Genomic DNA, 20,955 nt, shown 5'->3' with positions numbered 1-20,955 from the left:
GTATATGTTAGCGATAATTTTAAAATAAGTGATATTCAAAATATGATATTATAGACTAAAATATATAATTTTATTGATATATATCGATGTATATACAAATGATAATTATGTTAAATTATTTTTTTTTGACCTGATTATCATTAAATTTTTTAATATTTCGTATTTAATATAATTGTATAAATATATATATGAAGATATACTAACAGACTGAATAGCGTATGTAGTCTCAATTTTTTAAAATAATTTCGGCCTTTAACATGTATTCATATTCTATTTTACCCTAAATAATTAAGATTAAGTAAATAAGTCTAAATATCATATGAACGTATCACTCACCAAATTTTAGTGTTTGACCCTCCTAATAACAAAAGAAAAAAAGCAGCATGAACTAATCACGTATCACGTAAATATATTAATCATGATATTATAGTGATTTGGTCGCCTAGTTATTGTTATGTGAGCATAGAACATGTTAATTTAATATTAAATTAAAATATATCCTAATATGAATTTAGTAAGGGTAAATAAGTAATTTCAGTAAGTACCGACCTACCGACTACCAAACTTTTAATGTTTTGTCTATTATAATATAGTATAGATAGATAGCTTAAATCCTGTGCGATGCACAGATTCCCGTTTATATTTAAAAATTTTATTTAACCTGTTATATTCTAGTTTTTAAAATATTTTTATAAATATATAATAATTATAAATTTATAATAAAATAATAGGATAACTTTATTAGAATAAGTAGACTCAGTCTAATGGTTTAACAATTTAGTAGTTTAGCGAATATATAACATTATTAATTTATTTTTTAATAATAAGATATGTTGTGGTCGTAGTTTAGTAGGATAAGTAGACTATATCTATTAGTTTAACAAATTAGTAGTTTATCGGATATATGACACTATTTATTTATTTTCTTTAATAACCAAAATTAGGGGATAACCGTTGAACCAAATTATACCTCATTCCGATTATTATAGTATATAATATAGATACACACACACCATACCATACATTTCAAAAAAGTAATAAATACGGATGAAAATTTGTACCGAATCGATGGATAATCGATATGTACCAATCCGATCGGGTTTTACTGAACCCGAATATTTTGGGTTCGGGTTCGGGTTTGTGTTTGATTTTTAAATCCGGACTCTTTTCGGGTCGGACTTGGATTTAAGGCATACCATTTCGAACCCACCCAAAAATCATTTCGTTCTGATCCGAACCTGAACCCGACCCAAAACCCATGTTAATATATAAACAAAAATTTACATTTTAAAAGTGTTAATATAAATTATAATATCATATATTACTAATATTAACACTAAAAAAGATTATACTTTGTACAAAATATTGCATTAAAGTCTAACATTAATGGATTATGTTATGAATAAAAAACATGTATTTATGTACTGTGTGCATTTAATGTTAGGGTTTGATAAGTTTCGAGCTTTAATGGTTGCGCTTGTGTTTCGTGGCTTGAATCTGCCCTCACAAGATGCCTACACACCTTGGCGTATGCCAAGGATTAGGCCAAAACGTAGTTCTTAGTGATGCTTGCCCTCGGGGCTATGTCATCGAAAGCTCACCAAGGATGTAGTGACTTTCATTTCTGTTAGGAATATGTGTATTAGTTTGATGTTAAGTTAAACAAAACACTTAAATAGAAATCTAGTGTTTGTAGCCTCAACGGATAAGACCATTCTGGCTATCCGTTGATGGAGTAGCTTTACTTAGAAATAAGTTTAGTATTGTAGCACATTTCAGTTTCTGTATTTAAGTTATAATTCTTAGATGTTGTGGGAAATTATGAGTCATGTTGACTACTAGTGGATATGCAAATAGGAGGGCTAATTGTAAATATTTCATGCCTTGTAATTTTGTATAAATGAAGTAGTATCAACTGATAGATTAAAGGGCTTTAACGGATGAGAAACAAAGCTTCAACGGATGTCTCTAAAGCTTCAATGGATAACATCCATCAACGGATGAGTGCATCAACGGATAAAGCTTCAACTGATAAAACATCAACGGATAAAGCCATCAACGGATGAAAGCTTCAACGGATGTTCAGTTCAATAGCAGTTGACAGTGACAATTCATAAGCTGACAGAGGCACATGGGTTGACAGAGACAATTGGAATGTGGTAGCCTCTTGGAGGAATCAAGATAATGCAGTATTTCCATTTTGGTGCAAATAAGGAAGTATTCAAAGATTCACAGATTATCCTAGATTGCATTGAATAGAGAAATGAAGAAGAAACATGTGAAGAACCTTTTTAATTGTATTTGTACTTTTGTCTTTACTTGTAAACTTGGTGATATATAAACCAAGTTGCAGCTAGAAATTAGAATGTGAATTTTTCCAGAGCTATTTAGAAAAATCCAGAGAGAAAATCATCTAGTTTGTACTAGGACGCAGCTGTGATCAATTCTTTAAATCACAGATTTTCTGAAATACCCATCTCTGGTGGAACAACAAATCCACCAGAAAAGTTTTTGAAGTCTTTGTGTTCTTTACATTTGTGTCTTAAATATATATCTGTCTGCACCTACTCAAAGCAATTCACACACAACTGTTCATCAAAACACTTAGCCTTTGAAACTGCTCAAAACTTGAAAAAGTTTTGAGATTTACATTCGACCCCCCTTCTGTAAATCTCATTGTTAGTTCCTTGGGAATAACAATTGGTATCAGAGCAAACTCTTAACTTACAAGGAGTTTAAAGATCTATTCCACTAACATCATGAGTAAGAAGGATATTGGTGTAAAGATTCCAATCCTGAAAAGAGATAATTATCATCACTGGAAAGTGAAGATGCATCTACATCTTCTCTCTCAAGATGAAAGCTACATCAACTGCATTGAAAATGGTCCTCACATCCCTCACAAAGTGGCCACAGCTGCAACTGCCACAGTTGCTGTTGGACAGTCTATTCCCAAGCCAAAAGCAGAATGGATTGATGAAGATATTGAAGAGGTTAACAAGGACAAGAAAGTCATGAACATTCTGTTTAATGGCCTAGATCAAGATATGTTTGATAATGTCATTAACAGCCAAACTGCTAAGGAAATTTGGGATACTGTGCAACTTATCTGTGAAGGTACTGAACAAGTTAGAGAAAACAAAATGCAGCTTCTCATTCAACAATATGAATATTTTCATTTTGAAGAAGGAGAATCACTGAATGATACCTTCAATAGATTTCAGAAACTGTTGAATGGATTGAAGCTGTATGGCAGAGTGTACCAAGTCAAGGATTCCAACTTAAAATTTCTGAGGTCTCTAACAAAGGAATGGAAACCTATGACTGTTTCACTGAGGAATTCTCAAGATTATAAGGACTTCACACTTGAAAGATTATATGGAATTTTGAAGACCTATGAACTTGAGATGGAGCAAGATGAGCTGTTGGAAAAGGGAAAGAGAAAAGGTGGATCAGTTGCACTTGTAGCTGACAATGAGAAGACTGAAGCCAGGAATGAAGAAAAGACAATGCCAAGTCTCAAAATTGGCACAAGCAAATCAGAATCAAGCAAGGGAAAGGAGCAAGTAGTTGAGGTTGAAGACAACTCCGGTCAAGATGACTCTGATGATGTTGATGAACATCTGGCTTTTCTGTCCAGGAGGTTTGCAAAGATGAAATTCAAGAAAAATGCTAGATTCACTAAGCCAAACAAGAACATGGTGGACAAATCTAAGTTCAAATGTTATAACTGTGGCATAAGTGGGCACTTTGGAAATGAGTGCAGAAAGCCAACTTCTGATAAGAAGAAATTTGAGCAAGTGGATTACAAAAAGAAATATTTTGATTTGCTCAAACAAAAGGAAAGGGCTTTTCTGACTCAGGAAAATGACTGGGCAGCTGATGGAGCCAATGAAGATGATGATATGGAATATGTCAACCTAGCCCTGATGGCTAATTCTGATGAAAATGAAACTAGTTCATCAAGCAACCAGGTAATTACTACTGACCTCTCTCAGATTTCTAAAATTGAATGCAATGAAGCTATAAATGATATGTCCAATGAATTATATTATTTGCGTGTTTCCCTTAAATCACTAGCTAAAGAAAATACTAGAATTAAAGAGAATAATTTGTTTTTAAGTGATAGGAATGCTGTGTTAGAGGGTAAGGTAATTGAGCTTGAAAAGATTAAAATCAAATGCTTATCTGTTGAGAGTGAACTAGAAGAATCTGTTAAGAAAGTAGAAATTCTTTCTAAACAATTAGAACGTGAGCAAGATGTAATCAAGGGCTGGAAAATATCTAGGGATGTTAGTGCTCAGATTGTCAAGGTTCAGGGAATTGAATCACTCTATGAGAATGCCTGGAAGAAAAACAAAAAGGAAGTAGAATTAATTGATGGATTGTCAACGGATGTGGAATCAACGGATGATGGGAGTTATCCGTTGAAGGAAAAAAAGGAGCATCCGTTGAAGGCTCATCAATTAAAACAGGCAAGTGATTCTAAAAGAACAATTTGAAAAATCTCAATAAGAAGTTTGGTTCAACTTCCAAGAACTTTGTCAAAGAAGAAGCTAGCACATCCAAAGATGCCAGTAAGGTGAATATAGGACACATGACTTTAGATCAGTTGAAAAATAGGCTTAAGTTGGTTGAGGATAAAAAGGAAACTAAAAGGAAATCTAATAGAAATGGGAAGGTAGGGATTAACAAACACAACAATTACACACCTGATAAGTATGCTCCTGGAAAAAGTTGTGTGCATTGTAAAAGTGTTAATCATCTATCTGCTAACTGCAAGTCTGTTAAGAATGCTCCCATGCCTTTAACTTCTTCCATGCCTAACATGTCTATGTCACCTCTGCATGCTATGCCTGTTATGTCTCAACAGAATCCTCATGCACATTTTGCAAACATGCCATATGTTAATAATCCATACTTTGCTGCATTCAGTATGCCTCAAATGCCATACAACATGTCTATGTGGAATAATATGTTTGCACAATCTATGCCTTATCAAATTCAACCAAATATGCTAAATAATTATGTAACTAACCCTACACTTCAACCAACTACATCTGAGACCAAGGTTGACCCAAAGTTACCTAAGTCAAAAGATGCAGGAAGTATGAAGTCTAGGAAAAAGACTAACAAGGCTGGACCCAAGGAAACTTGGGTACCAAAATCAACTTGATCTGATTTTGGTGTGTGCAGGGAAAAAGAAGGAATCTATGGTACTTGGACAGTGGTTGTTCAAGGCACATGACAGGAGATTTCACCCTGCTCACAGAGTTCAAGGAGAGAGCTTGCCCTAGCATAACCTTTGGAGATGACAACAAAGGGTTCACTATGTAATATGGCTTGATTTCAAAGGAAAATGTCATCATTGATGAAGTTGCATTAGTTGATGGCCTCAAACACAATCTATTGAGCATCAGTCAACTATGTGACAGAGGGAATACTGTTTCCTTCAATTCTGAAGCTTGTGTTATCACAAGTAAGAAGGACAACAAAGTGGTTCTAACTGGAGTTAGAAAAGGGAATGTGTACTTGGATGACTTCAACTCTACAGATGCAGAATCAATTACTTGTCTTTTCAGCAAAGCAAGTCCAGATGAAAGTTGGCTATGGCACAAGAAGCTGTCCCATTTGAATTTCAAGACAATGAATGATCTAGTCAAAAAGGACTTAGTTAGAGGAATGCCTCTAGTGGAATTCTCAAGGGATGGACTGTGTGATGCTTGTCAGAAAGGAAAGCAAAAGAGAGCATCATTCAGTAAGAAGCTTGAATCAGCAATTGATGAATCATTACAACTGTTACACATGGATCTTTTTGGACCAGTCAATGTATTGTCAATTTCAAGGAAAAGATATTGCCTAGTGATTGTAGATGATTTCTCAAGGTTTTTATGGACCTACTTTCTTGGATCAAAGGATGAAGCTAGTGAAATCATTATCAACCATATCAAGCAAGTCAACAATCATCCAGATTTTAAAGTAAGGAATATCAGGAGTGACAATGGAACTGAGTTCAGGAATTCTACCATGAGGTTGTTCTGTAAAGAAAATGGGATCATGCATGAGTTCTCACCTCCAAGGACTCCACAAAAGAATGGTGTGGTGGAGAGGAAGAACAGATCACTAATTGAAGCTGCAAGAACAATGCTTGAAGAGTCAAAACTCCCAACATATTTTTGGGTTGAGGCTGTTAACTGTGCATGTTACACTCAGAATATTTCTCTAATCAATCAGGCAAAAGGCATGACTCCCTATCAATTGTTAAAGAGAAGAAAATCAACCTTAAACTTTCTTCATGTCTTTGGTTGCAAATGCTACATTATAAGGAATCAACCTGATCACAAAGGGAAGTTTGATGCAAAGGCTGATGAAGGGATATTTGTTGGTTATTCTGCTGGAAAATCATATAGGGTCTACAATCTAAGAACCAACATTGTTATGGAATCTGTGCATGTTGTGTTTGATGATAAAAAGATTGATGGACTAACAGATGAGGGACATCATGAAGGACTCAAATTTTATAACATTGAGATATATTGTAATGATAGTGAAGATGAGAATGATGGAGAAGGCACCTCGAAAAGGATTCAGAATCTGCCTTTGGATAATGCACAAAATGCTGCATCAGTTGAAAGTCATGCAGCATCCGTTGATAGAAGTAATGCAGCATCCGTTGAAAGACAAAGTGCATTATCCGTTGAAGTACATAATAAAGCATCCATTGATCATAGTCTATCAACGGATAATCAATTTACTTCATCAGTTGATAGAACTCGCAGTTCTTTTCAAAGGATCAGTAACTCAGGGGGAGTTTCAACTAATCAACACTCTATCTCACATCATGACAATACTGAGGCAACCTCATCTAGAGCCAATCTACCACCTCAAAGGAAATGGACCAAGAATCATCCTTTTGAATTGATCATTGGTAATGCAACATCTAAGGTTCAGACTAGAAGGGCTACTCAAGATGAATGTCTATACAGTAGTTTTCTATCACAGGAGGAACCTAAGAGAGTGGAAGAAGCTCTATTGGATCCAGATTGGATTTTAGCAATGCAAGAGGAGCTAAACCAATTTGAGAGGAAGAAGGTATGGAAGCTGGTACCCAAGCCAAAGAACAAGAGCTCTATTGACACAAAATGGGTATTCAGAAATAAGATGGATAAAAATGGCATTGTCATAAGGAATAAAGCTAGATTGATTGCCAAGGGCTATTCTCAACAAGAGGGAATAGATTTTGATGAGACATTTGTTCCAGTTACAAGACTTGAAGCCATCGGAATCTTTCTAGCCTATGCAGCCCATGCCAATTTCAAATTCTATCAAATGGATGTCAATAGTGCATTTCTGAATGGAGAATTGGAGGAAGAAGTTTATGTAAGCCAACCTCCAGGACTTGAAGATCCAAACTTTCTAGACTATGTGTATTATGTGTTGAAAGCACTCTATGGACTAAAGCAAGCACCTAGAGCCTGGTATGAGACTTTGTCAAAATTTCTCCTAGATAATTACTTCACAAGAGGTACTGTTGACAAAACTCTTTTATTTAGAAATGTTAATGGCTCTACAATACTTGTTCAAATCTATGTAGATGATATTATATTTGGTTCTACAGATGATAAGCTTTGTAAAAAGTTTGCTAAGTTAATGCAAAGTAAATATGAAATGAGCATGATGGGAGAGCTAACTTATTTTCTTGGTTTACAAGTTAAACAAGTTAGTGGTGGAATTTTCATTAGTCAAACTAAATATATTTATGATCTTTTAAAGAAGTTTGACTTAATGGATTGTTCATCTGCAAAAACACACATGGCCACTGCCACCAAGCTTGAATTAAACAAGGCTGAAAAGTCTGTGGACATTACAAGTTATAGAGGCATGGTTGACTCACTTCTATAATTAACTGCTAGTAGACCTGATATAATGTTTTCTACATGTTTCTGTGCTAGATTTCAAGCTGACCCTAAAGAATCTCACTTAGTGGCTATTAAAAGAATTTTCAGATATCTCAAAGGGACTCCAAATCTAGGAATTTGGTACTCCAGAGAGTCTGGCTTTGATCTAATTGGCTACTCAGATGCAAATTATGCAGGTTGCAAAATAGACAGGAAAGGTACAACTGGCACCTGTCAATTTCTAGGGAATAAGCTTGTGTCATGGTTCAGCAAGAAGCAAAATTCTGTTTCTACATCAACAGCTGAAGCTGAGTACATTGCTGCTGGTAGTTGCTGTGCACAAATACTGTGGATGAGAAATCAACTATTTGACTATGCGCTAAATGTTGACAAAATTCCAATATTCTGTGACAACATAAGTGCCATTGCCATTACTGAAAATCCAATACAGCACTCAAGAACCAAGCACAATGACATCAAGTACCACTTCATAAGGGAATATGTGATGAATGGTACAGTGGAACTTCATTTTATTCCAAGTGAAAAGCAGATTGCAGACATATTTACCAAGCCACTTGATGAATCAACATTCACAAGATTAGTAAGTGAGCCTGGTATGCTTAATTATTCATAAATTCATGTCCTTATTATAATTTATTTTGTAGCCTGAAATGAATTTGTTGCAAGAACAAAGTTGGCTTTAAGTAAAGTTTATTCTATCAATGGATATTCCCTATCCGTTGAAAGCCAAAATTGTTCTATCAACGGATGTTCATTATCCGTTGAAAGACAAATACATTTTTGGTAATTTTATCCTTCAACGGATAAAATTGTGATAATCTTCAACGAATAACTGTTTACCTCATTCGTTGAAGTGTCACATCAGTTGTTTTAAGTAAGTCACAGCCGTTGATTCTTTTACTTAACCGTTGATACATATATATATACAGTTGTATGTATTTGTATTAAAGGCAGTTTTTAGAATTCATATGGTTTTCTTTATTCTCAAACGGCTGTAATTTACTTAAAAATATTGTTTAATCATTCTCCTTATGTTTTAATTTGAGAAAGTATAAAAGCCCTTTGAATTCTTATCTTCACTTTACGCTTTCTTGCAATTTTTCAAAAGCTTTTACTCTCTTTCTCTCCCAAAACTCTCAACTTTCCTCTGTAACCTCTACCCACTACAATGGCACCAGTAGTAAAGATACTGTCCCAGTCTGGATTTGTCTATGAGAAAAACAATTTCGTAGCTTTGGTGGAAAAGAATGAAGCCCACTCAGATTATCACAAGATGATGGACTTTATCAGGAACTGTAAACTAAGCTATGCAATGCTGGAAGCCCCAACTATTTACTGTGAGGTAATTGAGGAGATTTGGACAACTGCAGAGTTCAACCCCACTGATATGACCATCACTTTCTCTCTCAAAGGTAAAGATTATTGTATTAACTGTGATGATATACAGTCCTGTTTCAAACTACCTGAGAACAATGCCATGACACCACACACTGATAATGATGTATCTAGCATGTTAGATTCTATAGGCTATTCTTTTGATTCTGCTAGTTTAGGGAGTATTAGAAGAAAAGGCCTTAGGAAAGAATGGAGTTTTCTTGGTGATGCCTTTATCAACGTTTTCTCTGGGAAAATTAGTAATTTTGATGCAATAACTTCATCTCTTGTTAATATGCTCTATATGCTAGTTTCTGATAGGTATTTTAATTTTAGCAACTATGTTATGCTAGAATTGGGTACGAGGTTAGGTAACAAAGATAATAGACCTCATAACACCTACTATGTTAGATTCTTTATATTATTGGCTAACCATGTTGATGAAGGTTTGGTCATAACCAATGAGAGTAATAAACTCAAGTGCTGGGCACAAGAAAAAAGGGTCCTTGCAGACCTTTTGAGAATTAACCTCAACAATCAGGTGCCATTGGTATATTTACCAATAATGAATGCACCTCAGGTAAGTGAGGTAAATACTTATTCAACTCCTACTACTTCCAACCCCATTATTTCTTTGCCTTCAAGTGTGGCCATGGAATCTGTGTCTTTGTCCCAACAGATTCCTACCAAGGTCACCAAACCTAAAGTTTCAAAATCAAATTCAAAGAAAGCCACCTCTGTTGTTTCTCAAAAGACAACAGTTGTAACAACTACCATAAACCCTGAGGGGAGTGAACAGGGTGTGAGTGGTGAGGGGAGGGATAAACATCAAGAAGCCCCCCAGGATAAGGTAGGAGAGGTGAGTGGTACCCCAGCTAGCCAAGCCATAGTTTCTCAAAAGACTGTGGTGGTTGAAAAGGATTCAAACTCATCCCTAGTTGCATCCTCCCAAAAGGGTACAACTATTAAAAATAGTCCCCAACCAGGGATACAAAACAAAAGAGGGAGGGACACTGAAGCCACACACTCACCTGTAAAAGCCTTTACAAGAAGAAAGAAGGTCAAAACCTAAGTTTCAACACAGGGTGCACACACTGCACAGATACACCCACCTGTATCTATGCCTTCTCAAATTCAGCTTGATGTGACTCCAACAAAAGTGGAGTCACAACCCCATTCTCTCAAAATTGACACACATCAATCACCAAATTCTACATCACCATCTCTGGAGTTGACATGATATTCACATCAATTCCCGATTCTCCCTCTTTACAACTCAGGGAGGAGCCCCACTCAAATACTAGTGATCATCATCTTTTAGATGATTTGTTGGATCATCAGCCAATTCTTTCAGACAGTTGAAGAATCTGTGTCTCCTAAATTAAAATCAATTTACACAGATTCAACAATTATGTCACTTTCAATTTCTACTTCTTTTCCTTCTTCAACGGATATTCCTCATCTGTTGACAAGTGGTTGTTCTTCGACTGATAAGCTTAACAGTAGTTATCCGTTGATACCATCAGTTCCTACTTCAACGGATACTCCCTATCCGTTGATAGTCTCTACACAAATAACTGACTCAATTCCAAGTGTAGAAGACATGGTTACTGTACAATCACTTCTAGGATTGAGGGAAGGGAGTGAAAATTTGAGTGAGAGGCTGGGTTGCTCAAAGGCAAAAGGAGAGCTTGAGAGTCTAAATATGCATGCTATTTCTTCCAGCATGGCAAAAGAAAGTGAGAGGAGTGCCACCTTAGTAGGTGAAGGTGAGGGTGTGAGGAGTGTGAGCCAGGGGGAGCCCCCGATACAAGAAAAGAGAGAAATTGAGAGAAAAGCAGGTATAGAAGGTATAATGGTGAATCCAACCATTGCTAATGAGTCAATGATTGTGGATGATGCTGAAAAGGAAAGACAATTTCAGCAACATTACAAAGCTGTAATTGATAACATTTCCTTGGATGTTGACACTTTTACTCATCCTGTATCAGCCTATCAATTGTTGGCTACTCAGGGCAATGAGGAGGCAGAAAAGGCTTTAAATCTAGTACATACTTCAGAATCTCTACAAAGGGATAAAGCTGTTGTCAACTTGATGCCTTCTACAGCTGGTGAGCCATATGAAGAATTTGGAGTACATTCTAATGATGATGACTCTGTTTCATTTAATGGAAGCATGAACTTAGGGGAAGATGAAGGCCCAAGTTCTATTCCAGATCTACCTGAATGGGCTTGACAAAGGAGTCTACACCAGGACAATTCAATGTATCCTTAGTCAAATAAATCATGTCTATCCAAAAAGCCATTCAGAACACCTCCAATGCTGGTACCAATGCTATTCTTCAAGCCCACCTAGATTCTTTACATGTCATGTGTAATAACCCCAATTTTTGGAATTTTTGAAACCCTTATGAATAGTGTTTTGCTGAATAAGAAAACTTTTCATGCCACACTAGGTAGGGGTTCTTTTATTGATCTTCTGGGATATTATTAGTACTTTATATGGTATATAAATGTATGTAAAGATCGTCAGAATCCAAATCCGAACACTTTGATTTTTCCCAGAAATCTACCAGATACAGAAAGAATTGAGTATAAGGTAACAAAATAAAAAGGATTTAAATTCAAGGATTATAAGAGAGGATCATAAAAAGGAAAATAATGTATTGAGAAAGGTTAAGGAAACCTAAGTAATAAGATCCCGGGTATGATCCCTCAAACGATAACGAGAACGAAAGTTAAGCGAACCGTATAACAGATCAGCGGTCATTAGGCAAACAATTAGGAGTTAATCAAGGAGGTTAGGGATGATGAGGTCATCAAACCAATAAGAATAGGGCAAGTAAGGGGTGATGACATAGCAAAGGTGACATAAGCATGACATAGGGGGGGAGGAGGTGTGGTTGGTTTTTAACCACACAATTTTCAAGGTTAATAAGGTAATTAACCAAAATCAAATCAAAAGCAACCAAGCTAAGCTAAACAAATCACAAACACAAAAATCATTTCCTTTCTTCTTCAACATTTGCTCTCGGCTTTTCTTCATTTCAAGAAGAAGAAATTTCAAAGTTCAAGTTCCAAGCTTCCTTAATTAGTAAGGTAATTATCTAGTACTCCTTATGCATAGATATGGCTATCCTATAAGTTTAAGCCTCCAATTCATTCTCAATCTCTTCCAAGAAATCAATGAAGAAGATAATGAATAGTGATTTCAAGATTTTTAACTTGATTTTTCTTGTTTTTCCTTTAAGATCCAAGCATCCCTAAGACATCTCAAGGCTTCTTAAGGCTTCCTAGCTACTCACATCACTTCAAGGAAGGTATAACATCTCTAAACCCTAGCTTTACTTTGTATATTAGGATGATTTTGATTGTTATGGTAAAAGAGTAGCTTGATGCTTGCATGTTTAGAGTTTGGGTTGGAGTTGTAGTAAATTGGATGTTGAAATCTTATTGATTAGTTAAAGGACTTAAGTATAGTTTTAAATTCATGTTTGAGAATAACATAAATTGGAGAACTTGAGGTGTTGGGGCTGTTGTAGTATGGTATGGATGGATTTTGGTTGTATGAATGAATTGGGGTTGCTTGGTGGTTGATTTGGAATGGTATAAATTTGGGAAATCGCGTAAACATAGCCGTCGTAATGTCCGATTTACTTTAGGCTGTTTTGTTCTTAACATTAGGACCCGAGAACTCCCTGCTAGGTTTTTACTATTTCCAGATAGTTCATGTTACGAGCTTCATTTTGATATGTGGTTCGTTTGATTCCGATGTACGGTTTAGGAGAAACGGCCGTTTTAAGTAACGACATTTCGTGAACGAACCATTACCCCTCGCCTTACTTTGAAACATAGGTTAAAGACCTTAAAGGACTAATTGGAGTATGAAACATTTATGTAAAGTGTAATAGGCAGTTGGTAAGACACTCGCGAAAGAATCGCCTTAAAACTCGTAATGGTTAATTTATTAAAAATGGTGCAGCCGAGGGTACTCGAGCGACTTAAGTGAATCGTTAAGCGCAAAGCGGGCGTTAGAGTCTAAATTGGTTAAAGTATAGATTTATAAGTGACTTTGGTTTAATTCCAACTTATATGTTGTTTATAGGTTACCAGACTCGTCCCAAGCCATTTGTAACCCCCAGTCGCTCAGGCAAGTTTTCTACCCGTATAACTGTTGTTGTGATGTATATGTGTATATGCATGATCTTGTGATAAATGCATATTTGTTATTAGCAAATTCTTGCGATATATTGTAGCATGTGATATGGTATATATGCATGCCTGTTTCATATTCTTGATTTATATATCTGTTGGTTCAAATGCTTATTAGTTGCATAATACCTATGCTAGAGATAAGTGGTATTTGCGTATACCCTTAGTATAGGGGAGCAAAAAGTGAACTTTTTCTAAAACCGGGAGGCGAGGCTCCCGAGTATAATATATATATATATATATATATGAATAGTTTTTAAAACTATTAATCGAATAAGGTTTATTCGATAAGTTTATATTATTTAATGAATATTACTTGAATATTCATTCGAGGACTTATGATTCCTTTTATTTTATTTAATGAATATTACTTGAATATTCATTCGAGGACTTATGACTCCTTTTATTTTATTTAATGAATATTATTTCGAATATTCATTCGAGGGCTTATGACTCAGTTTATTTTATTAATTGAATATTAATTCGAGGGCTTATGACTCAGTTTATATTATTTAATGAATATTATTTGAATATTCATTTGAGGACCTATGACTCCGATTATTTGTTGAGATATATACTTTATTTTATTAAAGAATAAGGTGTCGATAATCAAACTTATCTTTGATTATTCAAATAAAGATAGTACTTTCATATAAGTATATCTTTGGTTATTTAATACTCATTTCAAGTATAAGTTTTACAACTTCTACCTCAATTATTTGTATAAAGATTATTCTTTATGGGAATATTATTTAAATAATAATATTCAGATATTTTCTAATATATTGGGACTGATTTACTTTATTAAATCAGCATTACTCCAAACACTCTTTAAAGTGTTTTCGAGTCTTTAAAATGATTTTTAAAAGTTAGAGCGGATCCCAAAACTCATTTTTATATATTTAAGATCTTCCTTTTTAAAGGGGATTTAAATACTCGCTCAAAACCAGAGGGATCCGGCTCTGTGGTGTATTTTATATTCGCAACAAGGTTGCGGTTTTGGTAAATGAATTGATTACTTACCCAACGTTCGGGAAGTAAGTCCATCTATCGAGTCGGCATAAGCAACATGGGCTCAGTGGGAGACCATGATAGTGTAAGTGGCTCAGTGGGAGTCCATCAAATGCATAAGTGGCTGAGTGGCAGTCCAGGGTGATGACCAGTGGGGAATTCGTCCATCTACTAGTAGAAAAGGTTACTTATTGGTATCTTTGCCTGATTAGCAAGATATCGAGTTTATGCCACAATTCTTTTCCCTTCCAAAAATTTATTGGATGTTACAAACTCTGTTCTTACTTTACATGACAGAGGTTTTCAGGAAATGTATAAAGAGATATATATGTGGATATATATATCGGGACTTAATGAAGTATATCATAACTTCATTTCATTCAATAATACTTCAAAGATTTAATCTATTCAAATCTTGTCTTGTAGTCTCATCTATGTGATGAACTGTTGAAAGCTCATTATACCTTGAACGGTGGTAGTTCAAGTAGTATTCGGATATAAGTATATTGGAGTATCTTGTAACTTCATCTTTTAAACTTATATCTAGTAAATGATTATCTTGTGCATGTCAAAGATTTTCGGAAAAACGTTGAGACAAGGTTAGATATATGAGATCACCTTGCAACGATATTTTATACAGTTATAAACGGGAACTCTGTGTATATTATACATGTTAGAGGATTTCAAAGATTGTGAAAAGTATATATGTATATATATACTGAATATTTTGCGACTTGGTCGCGTTAAGATATCAGCTTGGTTCATTTCTTCTTGACCAAGACTTTCATGAGTACTATGAGAATGCTCATATATTGTAAATCATTATACATATTATTTTGGTGGGCTTGTTACTCACCCTTGCTTTCTTCTTTCATCACACAACATCAGATAGACAAGATGAACAGGACCAAACTCCCAATTCGTGAGCGGATAGGAAAACGTTCCGCAGTTTCCTATAGGCGTTGATGTCGCTGTAGCTGAGGTAGGAACTACCAATAGGCTAGGCTTTCAACTTTTGATGTACCAGATTATGTATATTTATGGATTGTAATAATGGCAAAGAAATGTAAATTTATTCAGAAACCCTTTTAAGGTGTAATGGCATATAATTGTGGAATAAAACGACTTGTGATTATTTTTTTTTGGATATTCATCTCTGAGACTATAACTTGTGGTGTGTGTGTTTATGGTGGGGTCATAGTACAGAATAGTTGATTAATTATTAAGATTGGGTGTTATTAAGGGAAATGGAACTCGTGACAACCCGGATCCCCGACCCCGGATTTGGGGGTGTTACATCATGAAGCTACAACAATTAAGACAGAATTTGAGTGTGGATGAACTCAAGAAGGATATAGCAGACTTGAAGTCCTACAATTCTGAGAAGCTGGATTCAGTCATGCCCTATGGTACCATACAGGACTTGTTACTGAGACTGAGAAGAGAATCAGATGCTAAAAAGAGGCTGGCCAAATTGGAGGACAAAGTTCAAGTTATTGAAAACTCTGTGGTCACTATTCTTCAAAATCAACAGTCTCAAACAAGTCTTCTAATGCAACTGGCTAAAGCACAAGGCTTGACTCATCTCCTTGATGATAACAAAAAGGGGGAGAATAAAGTGGAAGGGGGAGGGGAGCCATCTACAAACATTCAAATATCCAAAGTGCTAGTTCCTGCCATCACTACTTCTCCAACACTTCAAATCAAAGGAAAGCTTGATGGAATTGATCTAATCCAGCTAGCAGCAGCTGAGATGAAGGTGAAAGAGCAAAGGAGAAAAATTGATGAAAGGATGCAATAGGTGTTTGGCTCTACATCTAAAAAATCCTTATATGTGAAATATAGCACAAAAGTTGAACAAATCACAATGGAGCACAAGCCAGTAAGGAGGAATAAGGTTGGAGAAACTTCTTTCAGGAATTTGAAACCCATGGTACTCAAGCCATCCACTAGATTCAACAGGGACTCTACAAAGAACCCTCTAAACTTTGGTCAACTAAAAGAAGTGGATTTTCCTTTTCCAAAACCTGATGAAGACAAAGTTTTGGGTGGTAGCATCATAAAGCACAAAGAGACCAATGATGTAGTGAAAAGAATAAATATGGCTATCATTTATAGAGAGGGAAAGAGTATCTGTGTGATGCAAGGACATCCCAAATTCTCAAAAGCCAAGAGGGAAGAAACCATGAGGTTAAAGGAAGAAGCTAAAAAGCTGAAGGCTGACAAAAGAGCACAAGCAAAGCTTGAAAAAAAGCTAAAGTCAAGTCAGACTGAAGAAAAGAAGAAGATTAAAGACAAGAGTGAAGAAGACAAGATTGAAAGTAGAAATGTGGATATGGGGAATGTAGTTGGTGAGAGTGTGGAGGAAAGAAGGGAGGAAAGAAAGGAATGGAATAAAAGGAACAGAAAGAAGGCCAATGCAAAAAGGAAGAGTGGAGATGACACTGTGGAAACCCAATCAAAATCTAATCCACTACCTTCCATTCCTGAACCTTTTGTTGCTGATCCTAGTATAAATAACCATGGTGAACCAATCATCCCTAAAGAGGAATCTATTGATTGGGACACCATCAACTTGCCTAACTACCTCTCCACCACCAAAGAAACTGAAAAGAAAATCCAAATCAACACCTCCCCCAACCTCAAGTAAATTCACTCAGAAATATAAACCTAAGCCTAAGCCACAAGCCTCAAAGATGATTATGTTCACATTTGTGACATAAAGGAGTTTACAGATATTGAACTCTATATGGATGAGCTGGAGGAAGTAAGGGGAATAAGTGCATATAAACAGCTCCCAGAAAGGCTAGTGTTCAAGTATAAAGGAAGTGAGGAAAGGACTTGGCCTCTTCAAAAAATTCTGAATGAAGGCTATTCTACCTTGGTTAGAGTCTACTCAGCTACCAAAAGGGATTCTGGCTTTACCAGGACTGCCAAAACTGAGATTCTCAACAAGATTGCCATCATAAGGAAAACTTGGTGGGAGTCTAATTCCTTGCCTAGAACATTACTCATCCTTGAGCATAGAATTACAATTTATAAATCACCTCATTGGTTGATGGAGTTCAGAGACAATAAAGGAGTCAGAAGATTTTTCAGACTTGAAGACCAGCTTAAAATTGCCAGTAATGAAACTCTCAAGGACATGCAATCTAAGTTGGATACCAGTGAAGAAGATGAAGCTGAATTTTACAGACAACTCCAACTCCAAGTAGAAGAAAATGACAAGAGGCTAGGGAAGAAAACAAGGGAACAAAGGAAAAGAAAATAATTTGCACAGCCTAAAGGAGCATCCTTGAAAACAATGTAATTCTTCAATTCTATCTCAGTACATACACTTTTGCAGCACTTTTGAATTTCTACTTGATTTCAGTTCATATATTTGTTAAGTGTTTTGTTATCATCAAGTTAAACCCAAATTTATGCCTACAATTCTAGTAGACATAAATAGGGGGAGATTGTTAGGAATATGTGTATTAGTTTGATGATAAGTTAAACAAAACACTTAAGTAGAAATCTAGTGTTTGTAGCCTCAACGGATAAGACCATTCTGGCTATCCGTTGATGGAGTAGCTTTACTTAGAAATAAGTTTAGTATTGTAGCACATTTCAGTTTCTGTATTTAAGTTATAATTCTTAGATGTTGTGGGAAATTATAAGTCATGTTGACTACTAGTGGATATGCAAATAGGAGGGTTAATTGTAAATATTTCATGCCTTGTAATTTTGTATAAATGAAGTAGTATCAACTGATAGATTAAAGGGCTTTAACGGATGAGAAACAAAGCTTCAACGGATGTCTCTAAAGCTTCAATGGATAACATCCATCAACGGATGAGTGCATCAACGGATAAAGCTTCAACTGATAAAGCATCAACGGATAAAGCCATCAACGGATGAAAGCTTCAACGGATGCTCAGTTCAATAGCAGTTGACAGTGACAATTCATAAGCTGACAGAGGCACATGGGTTGATAGAGATAATTGGAATGTGGTAGCCTCTTGGAGGAATCAAGAAAATGTAGCATTTCCATTCTGGTGCAAACAAGGAAGTATTCAAAGATTCACAGATTATCCTAGATTGCATTAGATAGAGAAATGAAGAAGAAACATGTGAAGAACCTTTTTAATTGTATTTGTACTTTTGTCTTCACTTGTAAACTTGGTGATATATAAACCAAGTTGCAGCTAGTAATTAGAGTGTGAATTTTTCCAGAGCTGTTTAGAAAAATCCAGAGAGAAAATCATCTAGTTTGTACTAGGACGCAACTGTGATCAATTCTTTGAATCACAGATTTTCTGAAATACACATCTCTGGTGGAACAACAAATCCACCAAAAAAGTTTTTGAAGCCTTTGTGTTTATGTCTTGAATATATATCTGTCTACACCTGCTCAAAGCAATTCACACATAACTGTTCATCAAAATACTTAGCCTTTGAAACTGCTCAAAACTTGAAAAAGTTTTGAGATTTACATTCAACCCCCTTCTGTAAATCTCATTGTTAGTTCCTTGGGAATAACAATTTCCTTCAATGACTAAGTCTAAAACTTTGTTCCGGGTAATGGCCTCGTGGCTTGTAGGATGCCTTCACGGTTTCACGATGCTTAGAGCTGTGTTCCAAAACGTGGTTTCATAGTGGTGACATATGGAGCTCTTGTCCAAAATGTTCTACTGAAGTTAGAGGGGGTAAGACCCTTTATATAGACGTTGAGAGTCTAGGAATTAGGGTAGAATTTGGTGACTTGATGGGCAAGTCTCCACCTTTGATTGAACTTTGGAGTCCTAGAAAGCAGGAATTAGTTTACTTCTGAATTTAGGTTGCTTGGATGCTACTTCTTGTAGAAGTAGCTACTTATTTGAACACATTTATTCGGCTGTTTAATTAGCCCCCTTATTATTTACAAAATTAATAAATAATTAGGATTTCGGGCCTCATTAACTGGGCTTTTCCCTTTGATCAAATCAGGTCTAATTAATGCGACATTAACTCCGCAATTAGGGTTACTTTTCTTCCCTATCATTCCCCCACCACTAAATTCTGGGAAACACACTTGATGTTTCGTAGAAGTTAAGTTATCACTTACCATATAAGGGGTATCATTTTCAGCATAAAGTGTGGAGTAACCTACACATTTACAACGATTTGCCTTATCCGAGGCTTCGGGATATTTTCTTGAATTTTCATAATTTTTCATACTCATTTTCTTACCTTATTCCTATTTTTAGGAATTTTATGGTATCTTCCCCTTAATTTTCGGGGATTATCTCGTACTCACAAGTATTTTTTTCTAAATTTTTAGGATTTTTTTCCTACCTCTAAGTATTCTTCCTAATTTTTCCTAATATTTTAGGAAGTTTTAGATTCTGTAGTAGCATAAAGGTCATGTTGACTTTAATTAGATATGCAGAATAGGTTGATTAATTATAAATATAAGATGTCTTGTAATTCTGCATAAATGAAATGAAGTCAAGCGTCAAATAGCTACCCGACGGATGATCAACAAAGCTACCCGACGGATGATCAACAAGGCTACCCGACGGATGATAATCATGTACCCGACGGATGATCAATTCAAACATCTGTTGATAGTGACAACACAGTCACATGTGTCGAGTGTTTGCAAAAGGAATGTGGCAGCCTATCTAGCTGGGTTTTTGAGAACAAAGAAGCATTACCATTTCCATGCTATTATGAAGATATTCAAAGATGCTGGAATAGAGTAGTGAAGCAGCATGGTATTAGACTTGATAGGTTTTGTTTTATTATCTTGTCTTATTACTATATAATCTTGGTGATATATAAACCAAGAGTAGCAAATAGAACAAGTAGAAGACTAAGCAAATATATTCTCAGAGAAACAATTGTAAGCTATATCCTGTAGTATTTCTCTGTAAGTTAGTTGTTCATATTTGTAAGCCGCTGTGAGCTATTCAAGCTTCACAGGGTTCTCTTGATATATATATATATCTGGTGGATACATGCAAATCCACCAGAAAGTTTTTAAAGACTTGTATTCTTAATTACTTGTGTTTTGATTTATTCAACTCTTCATTCCGCACTTTGCAAATCAAACACTTATATATTATTAAGTTAGAACCATTTTTCTTTAATCTCAAAAAGTAGCCAGAATTACATTCAACCCCCCCCCCTTTTGTAATTCTTTTTGTATTGTTAGGGACTAACAATTGGTATCAGAGCAAGCTCTTGAAGCACAAAGAGTCTAAAGATCACAACAAACATCAAGATGAACAAGAAGGATGTTGGAGTCAAGATTCTTTTTCTGGATAAAGATAATTACCATCACTGGAAGGTAAAGATGCATCTTCATTTAGTTTCTCAAGATGAGGCCTATGTGGATTGCATAAAGAGAGGTCCTCACGTATAAATGAGAGCTGTAACTAGAAATGAACCATCAGTTCCCAAGCCAAGGCATGAA

The sequence above is a fragment of the Apium graveolens genome, chromosome 4 (genome assembly GCF_009905375.1).
Source record: "Apium graveolens cultivar Ventura chromosome 4, ASM990537v1, whole genome shotgun sequence".
Lineage (NCBI taxonomy): Eukaryota > Viridiplantae > Streptophyta > Magnoliopsida > Apiales > Apiaceae > Apium > Apium graveolens.
This window is presented reverse-complemented; position numbering follows the sequence as displayed.